Source organism: Giraffa tippelskirchi, chromosome 12 (genome assembly GCF_054371585.1).
Source record: "Giraffa tippelskirchi isolate mGirTip1 chromosome 12, T2T-mGirTip1v1.2.pri, whole genome shotgun sequence".
Lineage (NCBI taxonomy): Eukaryota > Metazoa > Chordata > Mammalia > Artiodactyla > Giraffidae > Giraffa > Giraffa tippelskirchi.
Genome location: NC_137286.1, coordinates 7696576 through 7711618, shown reverse-complemented (window position 1 = coordinate 7711618; position 15043 = coordinate 7696576). Strand labels below are relative to the sequence as shown.

At 44.0% G+C, this 15043-nt stretch overlaps 1 long non-coding RNA gene across 6 annotated transcripts in view; it reads left to right on the top strand.

The window, feature by feature from the left end:
* LOC145528409 (uncharacterized) overlaps positions 1-15043 on the top strand; it is a 203472-nt gene that overhangs the window by 87057 nt on the left and 101372 nt on the right. The window contains exons 5-6 of one of the 6 annotated variants that reach the window (XR_014070389.1): positions 3601-3741; positions 11461-14042. The exons of 3 other annotated variants lie outside the window; for them this stretch is intronic. This is a non-coding gene — a long non-coding RNA (uncharacterized LOC145528409). Of the gene's footprint in view, positions 1-3600; positions 3825-4448; positions 7022-11460; positions 14043-15043 lie in introns of those variants that run through there. 2 more of the 6 variants (XR_014070388.1, XR_014070387.1) reach the window with 2 other exon arrangements.

The window sequence follows — 15043 nt, the reverse complement described above, 5'->3', positions numbered from 1 at the left end:
TGGAGGAATTTTCTAAACTCCTCAGAAAGGATGCACTCATCCTTCATCCTATATTTCTTTTCCCCCTAGGTTTATTTTACTTAAGTATTGTTGACTGACCATGTTGTGTTAATTTCTGCTGTACAGTGATGCGATTCAGTTACTTGTTGCTGTTGTTCAGTCGCTAAGTTGGGTCTGACTCTTTGCGACCCCGTGGACTGCAGCACACCAGACTTCCCTGTCCTTCTCTATCTCCTGGAGTTTGCTCAAATTCACGTCCATTGAGTCAGTGATGCCATCCAACCATCTCATTCTCTGTCTCCCCCTTCTCCTCCCGCCCTCAATCTTTCCCATCATCAGAGTCTTTTCTAATGACTTGGATCTTTGCATCAAGTGGCCAAAGTATTGGAACTTCATCTTCAGCATCAGTCCTTCCAATGAATACTCAAGATTGATTTCCTTTAAGATTGACTGATTTGATCTCCTTGCAGTCCAAGGGACTCGCAAGAGTCTTCTCCAGCACCACAGTTCAATAGCATCAATTCTTTGGTGCTCAGCCTTCTTTATGGTCCAACTCTCACATCTGTGTGTGACTGCTGGAAAAAACACGTAGCTTTGACTATATGGATCCTTGTTAGCAAAGTGTTGTCTTTGAATATATATTTTTTCATATTTTTTTTCCACTGTGACTTATTACAAGATATTGAATATAGTTTCCTGTGCTATATAGTAGGACCTGTTGTTATCATTCTTTATATAATAGTTTGCATCTGCTATTCTCAAATTCCCAATCCCTTCCCCCCAAACCACAAGTCTTTTGTCTATGTCTCTGAGTCTGTTTCTGTTTTGTAAATATGTTCATTTGTATCATATTTTAGATTCTACATATAAGGGCTATCATATGGTATTTGTCTTTCTCTTTTTGACATACTTCGCTTAATGTGATAATCTCCAGGTCCATCCATGTTGCTGCAATGGCATTATTTCATTATTTTTTATGACTGAGTAGTATTCCATTATATATATATACCACATCTTCTTTATCCATTCATCTGTTGTTCTTCAGCCTGTAGTTCTTTGCATGCCTTACCAGGTCTCAACCTGGCTTTTAGGACTGGGTGGGCTACCCAGTGGAGTCAAGGGGTCCATGCCTAAAGAGAGACGTTTGTGAGATAGGATACACTTCCCTGGAATACCCACCCCTCCAGCCATGGTTTCTGCATGTTCTCTGCTCTGTTTCCTGCCTCACTGTCCTCTCTCAGCCTTACCTGTCGAAGTCCTACTGTTCATTAAGGTCCAGCTCCAAGCCTATCTCTTACACTTGGACAGTCCCCATCCCTGGTAGAAATGTCACCTCTTCCCTATTCTTGACTTGTCTTTAAAACTCCATTTTAGCATTGATTTCAGTCTTCCAGGTATCAGTTTTTATCAAAAGTGGAACAAGAATTTTTGAGTTGAGGTTCAGTAGGGTATTCGTCAGGGCTATGGGCTGTTGAAGGGAGCTGGTTTGCATGTAAACCTTCTATTTATGCTATGGAAACAGTGACAGACTTTATTTTTTTGGGCTGCAAAATCACTGCAGATAGTGACTGCAGCCATGAAATTAACAGATGCTTGCTTCTTGGAAGAAAAGCTATGACCAACCTAGACAGCATATTAAAAAGCAGGGACATTACTTTGCTGACAAAGCTCAGTCTAGTCAAAGCTATGGTTTTTCCAGTGGTCGTGTATGGATGTGAGAGTTGGACCATAAAGAAAGCAGAGTCAAAGAATTGATGCTTTTGAACTATGGCGTTGGAGAAGACTCTTGAGAGTCTCTTGGACTGCAAGGAGATCTAGCCAGTCAATCCTGAAGGAAATGAGTCCTGAATATTCATTGGAAGGACTGATGCTGAAGTTGAAGCTCCAATACTTTGGCTACCTGGTGCAAAGAACTGACTCATTGGAAAAGACCCTGATTCTGGGAAAGATTGAAGGCAGGAGGAGAAGGGGATGACAGAGGATGAGATGGTTGGATGACATCACCAACTTGATGGACATTGGTTTGAGCAAGCTCCGGGAGTTGATGATGGACAGGGAAGCCTGGTGTGTTGCAGTCTGTCCGTTCCGTGGGGTCACAAAGAGTTGGACATGACTGAGTGGCTGACCAGAAATGAAGCTCAGTCCCTGGTGGTTCATTGGTAAAAAAAAATCCACCTGCCAATGCAAGAGACGTGGGTTTGATCCCTGGATTGGGAAGATCCCCTGGAATAGGAAATGACAACCCACTTCAGCATTCTTGCCTGAGAAATCCCATGGACAGAGGAGCCTGGTGGGCTACAGTCCATGGGGTTGCAAAGATTCAGACCTGACTTAGTAACTGACACAATCTCAGTTGGGCAGAAAGTCCTTCTCTCTGTTGGTCTTTTTTCCCACTCTTAGTTTCTTAGAGAAGCTCCTCAGATCTTACTTGGTTCCATGGGTTCAACATCAGGTTCCGAGATTCATGGGGTCCTTCTGTGGTCAGGCTGGGTGCAGGGAGTCTTGAGACTGACCAGGACCTCTAGTGAAGTTGTGGGAATTCCCTGAAGCCATTTATTCTCTGGAGTCCTGACACTTCCTTGGGGCTCCACATAGGAACAGTGAACGAGCTGTCTCTAGTCTCAGCTTCTACAAAGCAATGTGTGGGTGGGTCCCTTCTCTTTGGATTCACCAGTGTCCAAACTGTCATCTCCTCTTTGCATCTTCCATCTTCTAGGTTGGGGTCAGAAGGCCAAGAGAGGAAAAGCTGTAACTTCTCCAACCTTTCCCATTTTTTATATCTGATTGTCTCCCTAAGGCTCAGGGCTTTTGTAAGACAAACGCCAGGGAAACACAAACAGCATATTTTATTTTTGCCTTGCTGCTGTCTACTCTGAAGCAATGAAGATAAGAAAAGGCTGGCTCTTCAAAGGACGTAGAAGGGAAGGGAGGAGAATTTCCAAGGGGAAAAAATAAAGAAAATTTTAGTTCACATTTAAGAAATATTTCCTACCGTGTCTTACTTAAAGCTCAGACCAGTGTTTCCACCACAGCTGACATTTCAAATATCTGTCCCATTGTCTTCAAGGGAGTTCCTTAGAATGCCAGATGTGTTAGTCAATGTTAAACGGCCTGAATCACTAGCAAAATTTAAGACTCACAGCAAAACTGAAGACTAGAGCTGATGTTTCCATTTTCTTTATGGACTGCTCTTACAGAGCATTCGTCTTCTGTAGTGACTGAAGTTGGACAAATCCTAGATCCTCACATCTTTGTCCATCAGATTGGTTGCACGTGGATATTGCCAACAAAGGTCCATCTAGTCAAAGCTATGGTTTTTCCAATAGTTATGTGTGAATGTGAGAGTTGGACCATAAAGAAGGCTGAATGCCAAAGAATTGATGTTTTCGTACTGCAGTGCTGGAGAAAACTCTTGAGAGTCCCTTGAATAGCAAGGAAATCAAACCAGTCAGTCCTAAAGGAAGTCATCCCTGAATATTCATTGGAAGGACTGATGCTGAAGCTCTAACACTTTGGCCACCTGATACAAAGTGCCAACTCATTTGGATTCACCAGTGTCCAAACTGTCATCTCCTCTTTTGCATTTTCCGTCTCTTCTAGGCTGGGATCAGGAGGCCAAGAGAGGAAAAGCTGTAACTTCTCCAACTTTTGGCAGAAGTTTGAGTCCAAACTTTGGACACATTGGAAAAGACCTCGGTGCTGTGAAAGATTGAAGGCAAAAGGAAAAGGGAGTGGCAGAGGGTGAGATGACTATCCTGCATCATCAACTCAATGGACATGAATTTGAGCAAACTCTGGGAGATCATGGAGGACAGAGGAGTCTGGTGAGCCATAGTCCATGGGGTTGCAGAATCGGACATGACTTAGTGACTGAACAACAACAACAAAGGGGAAATAGAACCATAGATTCTGAGAAAAATTAAGGTTAAAGATAATCAGAGGAACCAAAGGGCTTATTGTACAGAGGTGAGTGGCTGTTTCCCCCACACTTGAAGGGAGCAGAGGGTGGGAAGGCGGGTTGGAGGGAGAGTAGCATGTAGGGAAATCCTGACTGTGAATGATTCCAAGGACGATTGACCTACAGTGCTCCTATTGGCTCCTTGCCCTTAAGGGATTCCTGGAATGGAAGGCTCTCCCCTCTGTCATCTCCCTGACGTGTTGGTTCTATGTCCCATCCCTGCCTGGGATTTCTAAGTCAAGGAGAACCTCAAAATACTACCCCTTAGGAATAAGCAGGGTGCTCACATACCCAGTGTTTACCTTCTAGTATGAGATGGCCAGTGGGGGCTGAGTTTCTAAGGAAGTACAGCAAAGGACATCCATGAAAACCCTCCTCTTTCAAGGCATTTTCTATTCATTACGTGTTTTACAGGGCAAGGCGTGAGTTGATCATTTGCAATTACACTGTTTTCATTGTGGGTTTTGCTCTGTGCCTTCCAATTCTTCAGCTCTCCCTCTTGGCCTAGGTCAAGGTGACATTTTTATTCCTCCCAGTGGTGAAACAAACTTTGAACAAGGATGATAAATACCAGAGTCAAATTGGAAGTTAAAGGATCCAAAAGATGTTACCTCCTGAGCATCATGGAACACGGATGGCGCCTGAAGAGTTCTTTGCAAAGTTCTGAAGACAGAAAAGATGCTTCGGGGACATATGCAGTCTGCAGTACTCCACAGAGACTGGAGCCCAGGACTGGGAGAAGAAGCCAATTTGAAGAATTTGGAATAAAGAATTACTCAGAAATAGAAACTGTTTTGGCAGAGTCAAAATGTTATATCAGTACAGAACGACTTCGAATTAATGGGCAGAATTCAATTTTGTTCATATGCAGGCTCCAGCTTGGGAAGGCAGTCAGGTGGAAGGCTACATGAGGCTTTGAAAGACACTGGGTTTTCTGACAAACTTTCCTTCTCCCAACTTAGAACTGGCGATAAGCTTGACCGAAGCCCTATGCGTCATACACCTGTGTGCATAAGTTCAGAGGTGACTGGTAGGGACAGTTTCGGCAACATCTAGGTCTATGGAACATTGCTTGGGGCAACACGTAGACCAGCTTGTTTCCTGGCCCACATCACAACGTCATGGTGCTTGGAATCTGGTGAGCCTGTTTACTTTGCCAGGAACTGCGGAAGAGCAAACCGAAGTGTGGAAGAGCATGACAGTCCTGTGTCTGAATCCCGTGTCTGCGTTTGCCTTTCTCGCTACCCTCTTCTATGACATCTGAGGATGTCTCTACACCCAGACACACACAGAGCCCTGGCCCGGTTCAACAGGCACTCACTGAGAACCCGCCCTCTGCAAAACTTTGTGCAAGGCTCTGGTGCTTCCCTGGGGAAGATGCCCTGGTTCCTCCCTTTGTGTGTTGACAATACCTTTAATGCTGAATAGAAGAGTGAAAATACTGTCGTATTTGGAGAGCCCATTGGCATTTGCCAGATGCTTTGATGTCAGATAAGCCTGTGAAGATGAAAAGAGCTGTTCTTCCCATTCTACAGATGGGAAACATCTCAGAAAGGCCGAGCAACAGATTAAAGGTCATCTGCTGCTGCTGCTGCTGCGTCGCTTCAGTCGTGTCCGACTCTGTGCAACCCCATAGATGGCAGCCCACCAGACTCCCCCGTCCCTGCGATTCTCCAGGCAAGAACGCTGGAGTGGGTTGTCATCTAGCCACGGGGAATCGACATCTCCACCTTTTGCTTCTTCTTAGGTCACTTTTAACCATCTCACCTTTCTGTTTGACATTTTAAATTCTGCTATAGTTAAAATGGATAACCAGCAAGGACCTACTATACAGCACAGGGACCTCTGCTCAATATTCCATAACAACCTAAATCAGAAAAGAATTTGACAGAGAATAGATACATGGACACGTATCATTGTGTACATGAATCACTTTGCTGTACGCCTGAAACGAACACAATATTGTTAATCAGCTACGTGTGTTAGTCACTCAGTCGTGTCTGACTCTCTGTGACCCCGTGGACTGCAGCCCGCCAGGCTCCTCTGTCCGTGGGGATCCTCCAGGCAAGAACACTGGAGTGGGTTGCCATGCCCTCCTCCAGGGGATCTTCCCAACCCAGGGACCGAACCCAGGTCTCCCATACTGCAGGCAGATTCTTTCCATCTGAGCCCCCAGGGAAGCCCAAGAATACTGAAGTGGGTAGCCTGTCCCTTCTCCAGGGGGTCTTCCTGACCCAGGAATCAAACTGGGGTCTCTTGCATTGCCTGCGAATTATTCACCAGTCGAACTACTCCAATATAAAATAAAAAATTAAAAAAATAAATTCCGGTAGGTGAACTGGAGTGGATATAGTGATAAATATTTTTAAAGTAAGCCCTTTCAATGCTTTAAACCATGAAAATGCATATTGACAAAAGGAAACAGGACTCTTGTGATTTAATATTATGACTTTAGACCCGGGAGCTATTTTAATTTGAACTTCTTGAAGTTTTCTAAGACCATGTTAAAGCATCAATAGCCTGGTTTAGTCCTCCTTCCCTCCCTTCCTCCTCTCTTCCTTCCAGTGGCCTCTCAAGCCTTGACTAGCTGCTGAGTTTCGCAGAAGAGACCCATCCTCCCAAATCTGGCGGCCAATGAAGCTGTTTGGTGGGCACCATGCCTCTGCCAGTGAGCAGGCCACCGCCTGATGCCCCTCTGTCTCCCCCATGCCATACCTCAGGCCTTTCATGCACAACCTGAATGTCTTAAGCTGGCTACTCCTTCAAGGATGGAGCCCAACTCCTTCCCCAGCCGCCTCCTCCCAGAACACTCTCCCCATCCCTTTCCTCCCTCCTGTCGAAGTTCCTTCCATCTCCCAGCTAAGAGTCAGAGTCTGTGGGTGGGGTCCAGTGCCAGCATCTCTCATCTTTCTCTCTCTCTCCTCTCTCTCTCACACCCCCCCCCACACGTATACATACTCTGTTGCTTGCTTAAAAGGATAATTCATAAAGCACTATATGGGACTGGTATAGAATTCAAAATGCATAAAAATAAGGTGCACAATAAAATAGACTTGTTTTCCACCCTTATCTCCCAGGCATTTGTTTTCTTTTTACAGGGAAACTCCCAAGTTCTTGAGTATCTTTCCAGAAACACATATACCTATATAGCCATGTAGGTAGGTCTATATATATATATATATATATATATAGATAGATAGATAGATATCTGTGTGTGTATATATATCTCTGATATTTATTTATATACATACATATATATAGGTATATATGTATATAAATGTACACATACATGTGTATACATATACACATGTGTACACAAATATCCATCTGTGCATACACCTACACATTCATGTGTATATAAATGTGTGGGCCTATGTATATGTGAACACACACACACACACACCTCTACAGCCATACAGGCAGGTGGAGTTTTTAACCCAGTGCTAGCGCAGGGTACACATTGTTCTCCATCTTGCTTTTGTTACTGAGCTATCCATCTTTGAGAGCATTCCCACTGTAAAAATAGAGGTGCCTCATTTTAACAGCTATGAAATGTTTCACTGGATGGCTTGTTGCTGTCGTTTAGTCATGTCCAACTCTTTGCCACCCCATGAAGCTATAGCCTTCCAGGCCCCTCTGTCCATGGGAACTTTCAGGCAAGAATACTGGAGTGGGTTGCAATTTCCTTCTCCAGGGGATCTTTGCAACCGAGGGATTGAACATGCATCTCCTGCAAGTATCCTGCATTACAGGCAGATTCTTTACCACTGAGCCACCAGGGAAGTCCTGTTGTCCTATCGGATGGCTACAGTAAGGCTTATCTAACCAGAATCCTCTTGTTGGATATTAGTTTATTTCCAATCTCAGGAGACGCTGATGATACTAACTCTTTAGTTAATCCTGTTGCTCACTCAGATTTAAGAACCTCTTGCACACTGGGTAATGCTAACATCTTCACTTGCCTTTCTGAGTTTCCCATAATCCCTTCACCTCCATGATCTCCCCTTCAATGGCTGACTCCCACAGTCCTCAAGCCTCACCATAGATGTAACCTCTAAAACCTCACTTTTCTCATCTTTAGAATAGGGGCAATGTAGTTCCCACTGTTGGTGGTGACAGGGAGGACTAACTGGATGCATGTCAGCAGAAATCCTAGGACAGGTCCTTCAGGCAGTAAGAACTGGGTAGGCACTAACTATTTCCCCATTGCCATTTGTATTAAGGAAATGCTCCATGTCTAGGATGTGGAAGGGCTGGACACCATTACTTCTCCACCCCTCAGAGGTACCGAGATAACTGTGATTCTCTTGGGAAATAATAAGTAGACCTGAATGAGCTGGAGAGGAGGTGGGTGAACTGATCTCTCCTACTCAGAGGATGAGATGACTGGATGGCATCATCAACTCAATGAACATGTTTGAGCAAAGTCCGGGAGATGGTGAAGGACAGGGAAGCCTGGTGTGCTGCATGCTGCAGTCCATGAGGTCGCAAAGAGTCGGACACGACTGAGCGACTGAACAACTTTTTTGCCATTTGTGGGCGGGGACCTCAGCAGGGTTTCTGTATCAACACAACTATTGAAATGACTCCTCCAAGATTCAGGAGGGATGAAATTCAGGAAGCAAGGCTGCAGTTTCTTCCTTTCATAGGCCATATGACGGAACCCACAGCTTCCTTATTCCCTAAGGGAAGGGACCTCGGGGCTGCCAACCCTGGAGTACGTAGGCTTTCCTGAGCCTCAGACTCCTGAGTTTCCGGAGAGGGAGCTGTGAAATTCTGGGATCCTATTCAGAGCTTTCGCGATGTGCTCAGAGATGATATTAAATGTTTTATATCGTGTTGGCCATGATACAGCCACGCTTACCTCTGAGCCTAAAACAGCTCAGAATTTCATTAGGACCTTCTCTCGCTTCCTGATGCACCCTGCTCCTCAACTCTCTTTACAAATTAGGAAAGAAGCTGTCTGTTACAATTTCCGAAACACTGGAGGTGTGTGTTTCCCATCACTTTCTTACCAATGTGTGTATTCCGTATATACATTTTCTCTAGGAAATCAGATATTACACATTTTATATTAAAATGGAGACTCTCCTAAAACACATGGTGATTCTTTGACCATTCTACATTCTGTAAGATATAAACAGTAAGCCCAGATACCCAGATGCTATAAAATACCCATTTGATGCAACTTTTATTTGCATCAAAGGCTGCTATCTCAAAACACAGAACCGAATCCCACGGCAAACTTTGCTTTGCTTCCATCAGATAAGCGTGAATCCTGTAGCCTCCCTCCAACTCCTAGTTCTAGGGAGAGGGACTATTGCCTTGAGACTGTCTCCCTTCTGGGGAAATTCAGACTGTCAGTCAGCTCACAGGGAAGAGAAAAGATTCTTGTTTCCAACTTTCACTCTCTCTCCCACCCAGTGGGGTGGGAGCACTCTGCTAAGCAAGCCGACAGTAACCAGTGTTATTCTGCACGAGGGTGGCCAGCCTCTGTGCTGGGTGATGGAGACACAAAAATGAGTAGGGCCCAGGCCCCACACAGGAGCTCACAGGCATGTGGGGGGAGACAGATAGGAGCACGGACCGAGCAAATAAAGGACTGTCTTATGGGGGGAAATTTAAAATGACTGAGAGAAGAAAACTTCCTAGGAGTCTGGTGATAAGACCATAGTGTGATGAAGAAGTAAGAGTTGCCTAGACAGACAAGAAAGGAAAGATTAAAGAAACCGTGTGTTCTAAGGCATAGAGAGGTGGGTTTAGTGAAAAGAAGTTCAGGATCTGGACCATAGGATGCTATCGAGGGTGGTGGTGGAGGTGATATCTCCTCTTTTATCAACTGGTCCCTCCTCAATGGAAGATTGATGAAGGAGCATCACCACCCAGCTGGCCAGGGCAGAACCATCACTGGCTTCTTACACCTGCACGGGACCTCTGAGGGCTGTAGGCACATCTGCTTTAATTGTACTTTATCGGTCCGGTTCTTGGCTAGTCCCTCCGCTCTCACATTAGGGAAAGGCAGACTCCACTTCGTTGTATTTGCCTTGAGCTTCTTCACTCTATTTTCCCAACACAATGAGTTTTCTAAAACAGGACCTTCAGTGGATCCCAAATGCCAACAGCAAGGTATCTAAAAGCATGCTTTTGTGTCAGAGTCACAAGGGGGTGAGGGATTCTTTAGTAAAAAGCATTTTCTTGGGACTTCCCTGGTGGTCCAATGGCTAAGACTCCGTGCTCCCAATGAAGGGGCCATGGGTTCAGTCTCTGGTCGGGGAACTGAAATCCCACATGCCACACAGCACAGCCAAAACAATAATAATAATAAGCATTTTCTTTACCCTAACTGTAGACCTACAGAACCAGAACGTGGAGATGAGGCTTTGTGCTTGCATTAAAGGCACACACGCACAAACACACACTGATTGAGCTGAGTAATTGATTCTTTTTTTTTTCACTCCCAAGAAATGCCGTGTTTATCGTATTAAATACAACCATACAGTTATGAGCATTTTTTAACATACTGGCAGCACAGAATACTCTGTACTCTGTTCTTCGTCTTGCCTTTGGTACCTAGTCATCCATCTTTGAGACTATTTTCATCACTGTATAAAATTTGTCCCATTTTGACAGCTGTAGTTTCATTGTAGGGCTATAAAAACATATTTGGACAATATCATTTTGTTGGTCTTTGGTTTGTTTCTAACCCTGTGAGGACAGCATTTTTAGCAAACTTCTTAGGTAGTTCTTTGCCTACTGGATACTGTATAAAGTCCAAATTCTTAACCTGGCTTTTCCATCACTGTGACTTGGAAGCTGGGCTGGACCAGTATTAGCCAGTCAGAGTACTACATCCCTCTCCATTCACCTGATTGGCCTAGAGATGGGCACATGATCCAGATACCACTCCAGGAAAAGATAATCTGATTGGCACATTTCAAGTCAGATGTTCACCTCTGGGCCAATCAACTGTGACCAGGAAGTTCTGCTTGCTTGATAAGCACAGGGATGCCAGCGAGCTCTTTCCTATGGATGTTGGGATTGGAAAATCTCTCAATGAAAGGCAATTTGTCCTGAGCTGAGCTGTTGCTGCTGCTGCTAAGTCGCTTCAGTTGTGTCCGACTCTGTGCGACCCCATAGACGGCAGCCCACCAGGCTCCGCCGTCCCTGGGATTCTCCAGGCAAGAACACTGGAGTGGGTTGCCATTTCCTTCTCCAATGCATGAAAGTGAAAAGTGAAAGTGAAGGCCCTTGAGCTGAGCTGACCTCCTTGAAAACTGCATTGATGAGGTCCGTTCTGCATGGTCTTGAATCTTTATGCCAGGTTGTTAGAAATGAAAAAGTCTTTAGAAACTGTCACTACAATCCCTTAATTTAGCAAATGAGAAAAGGAAGGTCTAGAGTAAGGAAGGGACTTGTGTGGTGCCTGGTGGTGAGTTAACAGCAACGTGGTACTGGGAGCCAGGTCTCTTGACTCCAACCAGGGCTCCTTCCTTTATCCCTAGGCTTCCTCTGTCTACCTTAATTTTGTGGTTTCCTAAAAGGGAGGCAAACGAGGGAGCATTAACTTGAAACATAAGGAGACTGCCTCTGCCTTCAATCCATTATCGAGGGAGGAAGCTCTGCTGGACCGGACTGAATGATAATGTGCTCTTCCTGGACTTGGCCTTGGCTTATTGGCTGGTGCTGCATCATCCAGAGCCTGGTTCCCAGATGTTTTCACTGCAGACTCTGCTCACTCTGATGCACTGGCGCCATGTCATCCCTTGTGTACCTGCCAAAATGCTTTTATAAAAACCATTAAAAGAACCCTTTCCTAAGGAGAGTGGTTAGGATGTGAATTCCTGCAGGTAAACCTGCCTGGGATAGAGGTTTGACCACAAGTGGGAACCCCACATGAAAATCTGTGAAGGGGCAGTCATCAAAGGGCGCTTCAGTCTACCCTATCTTGCCCTGTAGAGCCTGTCTTTAACATACCATGGCCACCGCTGTGACCACAACCACCACCACAACAACTGCAACAACAGTGGCTACAAGTGCAGGAACAAAATGGGGGGAAAGATGTTCCTGAGGAAAGAGAAGTATCTAGCTAACCCTGTCTGGGTGTTTCCTCCTAATTATTACAGAATGATGTTGTTCAGTGGCGTCTTTGGTGCTCAAAGAACATGGTGGGAGTGGTCAATGATCTTGCCTCCTTCAGAGTCATCTGTGGTAAAAGCAACTGTCTGCCCCAGAATCAACGTAGAAGCAAAAAGGACATTGCTATCTTTTTTCATGGAAAAAATAGATTAAATGCCTAGGATGAGAAGTATAATTGGTCTGAACATAAAGAAAAGTTCAGATAATGCATTTTGGCTATGTTTGTGCTAAATCTGAAACATGTGATTATAAATAATGCTTCTTCTTTGTTGAGATTAATGATGATTATTTTCTTATTGAATCTGTAACACTTATTTTATTATTGCTTTCCTGTACATCTTCATAATAAATGCCCTTCTGCTAAGGTGACCTGAGGGTGTCTCAGGTCAAACCTTTAATTAGTGAAAGCCACACATTTTCTCCCAGGAACCTGACTTGGAATGGTCATTCTCTCTCATTAATGTGCTGATTATGTTTACCAACTGGCTTTAAAAAAATCCTCTAATCTGCAGTATTGGCTGATTTCCTTAGTGTAAATACTGCCATCATGGCCACTTGTAAGCCACCCGCGTGATGTCACTGAGCTGGGAGTTGGGAAGAGATGGGCAGTGACACAGCCTTAGATACAGTAAACATGTGTGTTAGTTTCTCAGTCATGTCCGACTCTGCGACCCCATGGACTGTAGCCCACCAGGTTCCTCTGTCCATGGGATTTCCCAGGCAAGAATACTGGAGTGGGTTGCCATTTCCTTCTCCAGGGGGTCTTCTGGACCCAAAGGCATAGATAATAGTAAAATATAGTAAAATACTTAGAAAGTATGAAGTTTGGAGTATATATTACCTTTGTCTTTAATATCATTTATTTAGATGTAAATTTATGTCATTTAATTGTTGATAATATATGTGTTAAAAACTGGATTATGCACCTTCTGAGAATTTCACCTCTGGCTCATGAGCCCGTGTGAGCTGGGTTACAGTGCATTGAGTGACCTCACCTGTGAAGTGAGGGTCGTTTTGGTGACTGCCACGTGAAGTGAGTGGGTGATGAGACGAGGGACATGGAGCTTTGAAAGGGAGCCAGGTCTTACAAAGTACTCAGTAAATCACGGCAGCTGTGGCCAGTATCCTCCTTTTCAGATGCAATCACATAGCTCCCAGTGGCCACACCACCAGCATCGCAGTTTGGTTCTTTGATCTGAGGTCGGGGCTCTTTCCCTGGCAGCATTTCTGGGGGCTCCTGAAGCCTCTTGTGTGGAGTCTTTGCAGAAGCAGTATGGCATGGAGAAAAGACAAACAGGCTTTCAATTTGAACACCTATCTTGAGCAATTTCCTTTGGCTCACTGAGCCTTGATTTTCCCATCTATAAAATGGGTTTGGGTAAAAATTGAGGAGAAATGAACAAGTAATGTACAGAGAGCACCTGGCACATTGTACAAGCACATGTGTGTCGGTTGCTTCGTCATATCCTACTCTTTGAGACCCCATGGACTGTAGCCTGTCAGGCACCTCTGTCCATGGAATTCTGTCCAATTCCGTGCAGGAGTTCTTATCCAGGAATGAATGCTGGAGTAGGTTGCCATCCCCTTCTCCAGGGGATCAAACCCAGGTCTCCTGCACTGCAGGCAGATTTTTTACTGTCTGATCTACCAGCGAAGCCTGGCATGTAGTAAGTGCTCAATAAATGTTAAAAGTATTCCCCGCTGTCTTCCAAACTAATTACCAGGCATTCAACAATGAAGATTCCCTCCTTTGAGTAGTTAAACTATGTCCATGGATATCCCAGTTTAGGGACACAGACCTAACCTGTGGTGTCCCCAGAACCCTAATTAACAGTGATACAGTTGTCTATTCTGAGCTAAACATGTAAGGCTCGTATTATTGGCACCTTGAAAGGGCTTTCTTCCCCAGATTTTTTTTTTTTTAATATGTATACATGTCTCTCCCAACTTGATTAACTGAATTATTCTACTCACAGACCAGTTCTTTGATATACACAGTGTTTTCAGCTAATTGCTCCTTGTGGTCTCATGGCACTTCCCATTTGAAACATTTGGCACCATTCCTCCTATTTCATTTATACTAATGAAGGGAGTACTCTGTGCATGATAATCAGTTAGAAATCATGACCTGCTTCATTAATAAATACCAGATTGGTACGTGAAATTGTATTGGCTGGGCCTTCATTAGGTAGTTGGACTGTAGCAAGGGGACATACTCGTATATTTCTATTGTAAAATCTCATTGTTCTTTTCTTTCTGTGTTTTTCCTGCTTTTTTTGCAACTCAGAAAAACCAGTGTATCCTGAGATTTTGATATTCCCTAATCTGAAACCATTGAAAGCACTTTATTCTTTTATCTTGATCCTAGACTTTTATATATTTTATTTTTTAAAGTTTTATTGAAATATAGTTGAATTTACAGTGTATTAATTTCTTCTGTACAACAAAGGGACCTAGTTTTATACATATATTCTTTTTCATCTTATTTTCCATTATGGTTTGTCACAGGATATTAGGTCAACCTCTTAAGGTAATACAAACAAAAACAAAAATAAACAGATTGGGTGTAATCAAGTTTACAAGCTTTTGCATAGCAAGGAAACCATAAGCCAAATGAAAAGACAATCTATAGATTGGGAGAAAATATTTGCAAATGATGCAACTGACAAGAGCCTAGTTTCCAAAATATACAAATAGCTCAGACAATTCAACAACAAAAAGTAAACGTCCCAATTCAAAAGTGGGCAGAAGACCTAAATAGACATTTCTCCAAAGAAGACATACAGATGGCCAACAGGCATGTGAAGAAGACTTTATTCTTTAAGTGCATCTCCACTCTCCCTCCTTCACTCCCTCCCTTCCTCCTTCTCTCTCTCCTCCTTTGCTTTCTTCTTCCCCTCCCTGCTCCCTTCTTTGCTCTACTTAGCCAAGGAACAGAGACCCAAAGAT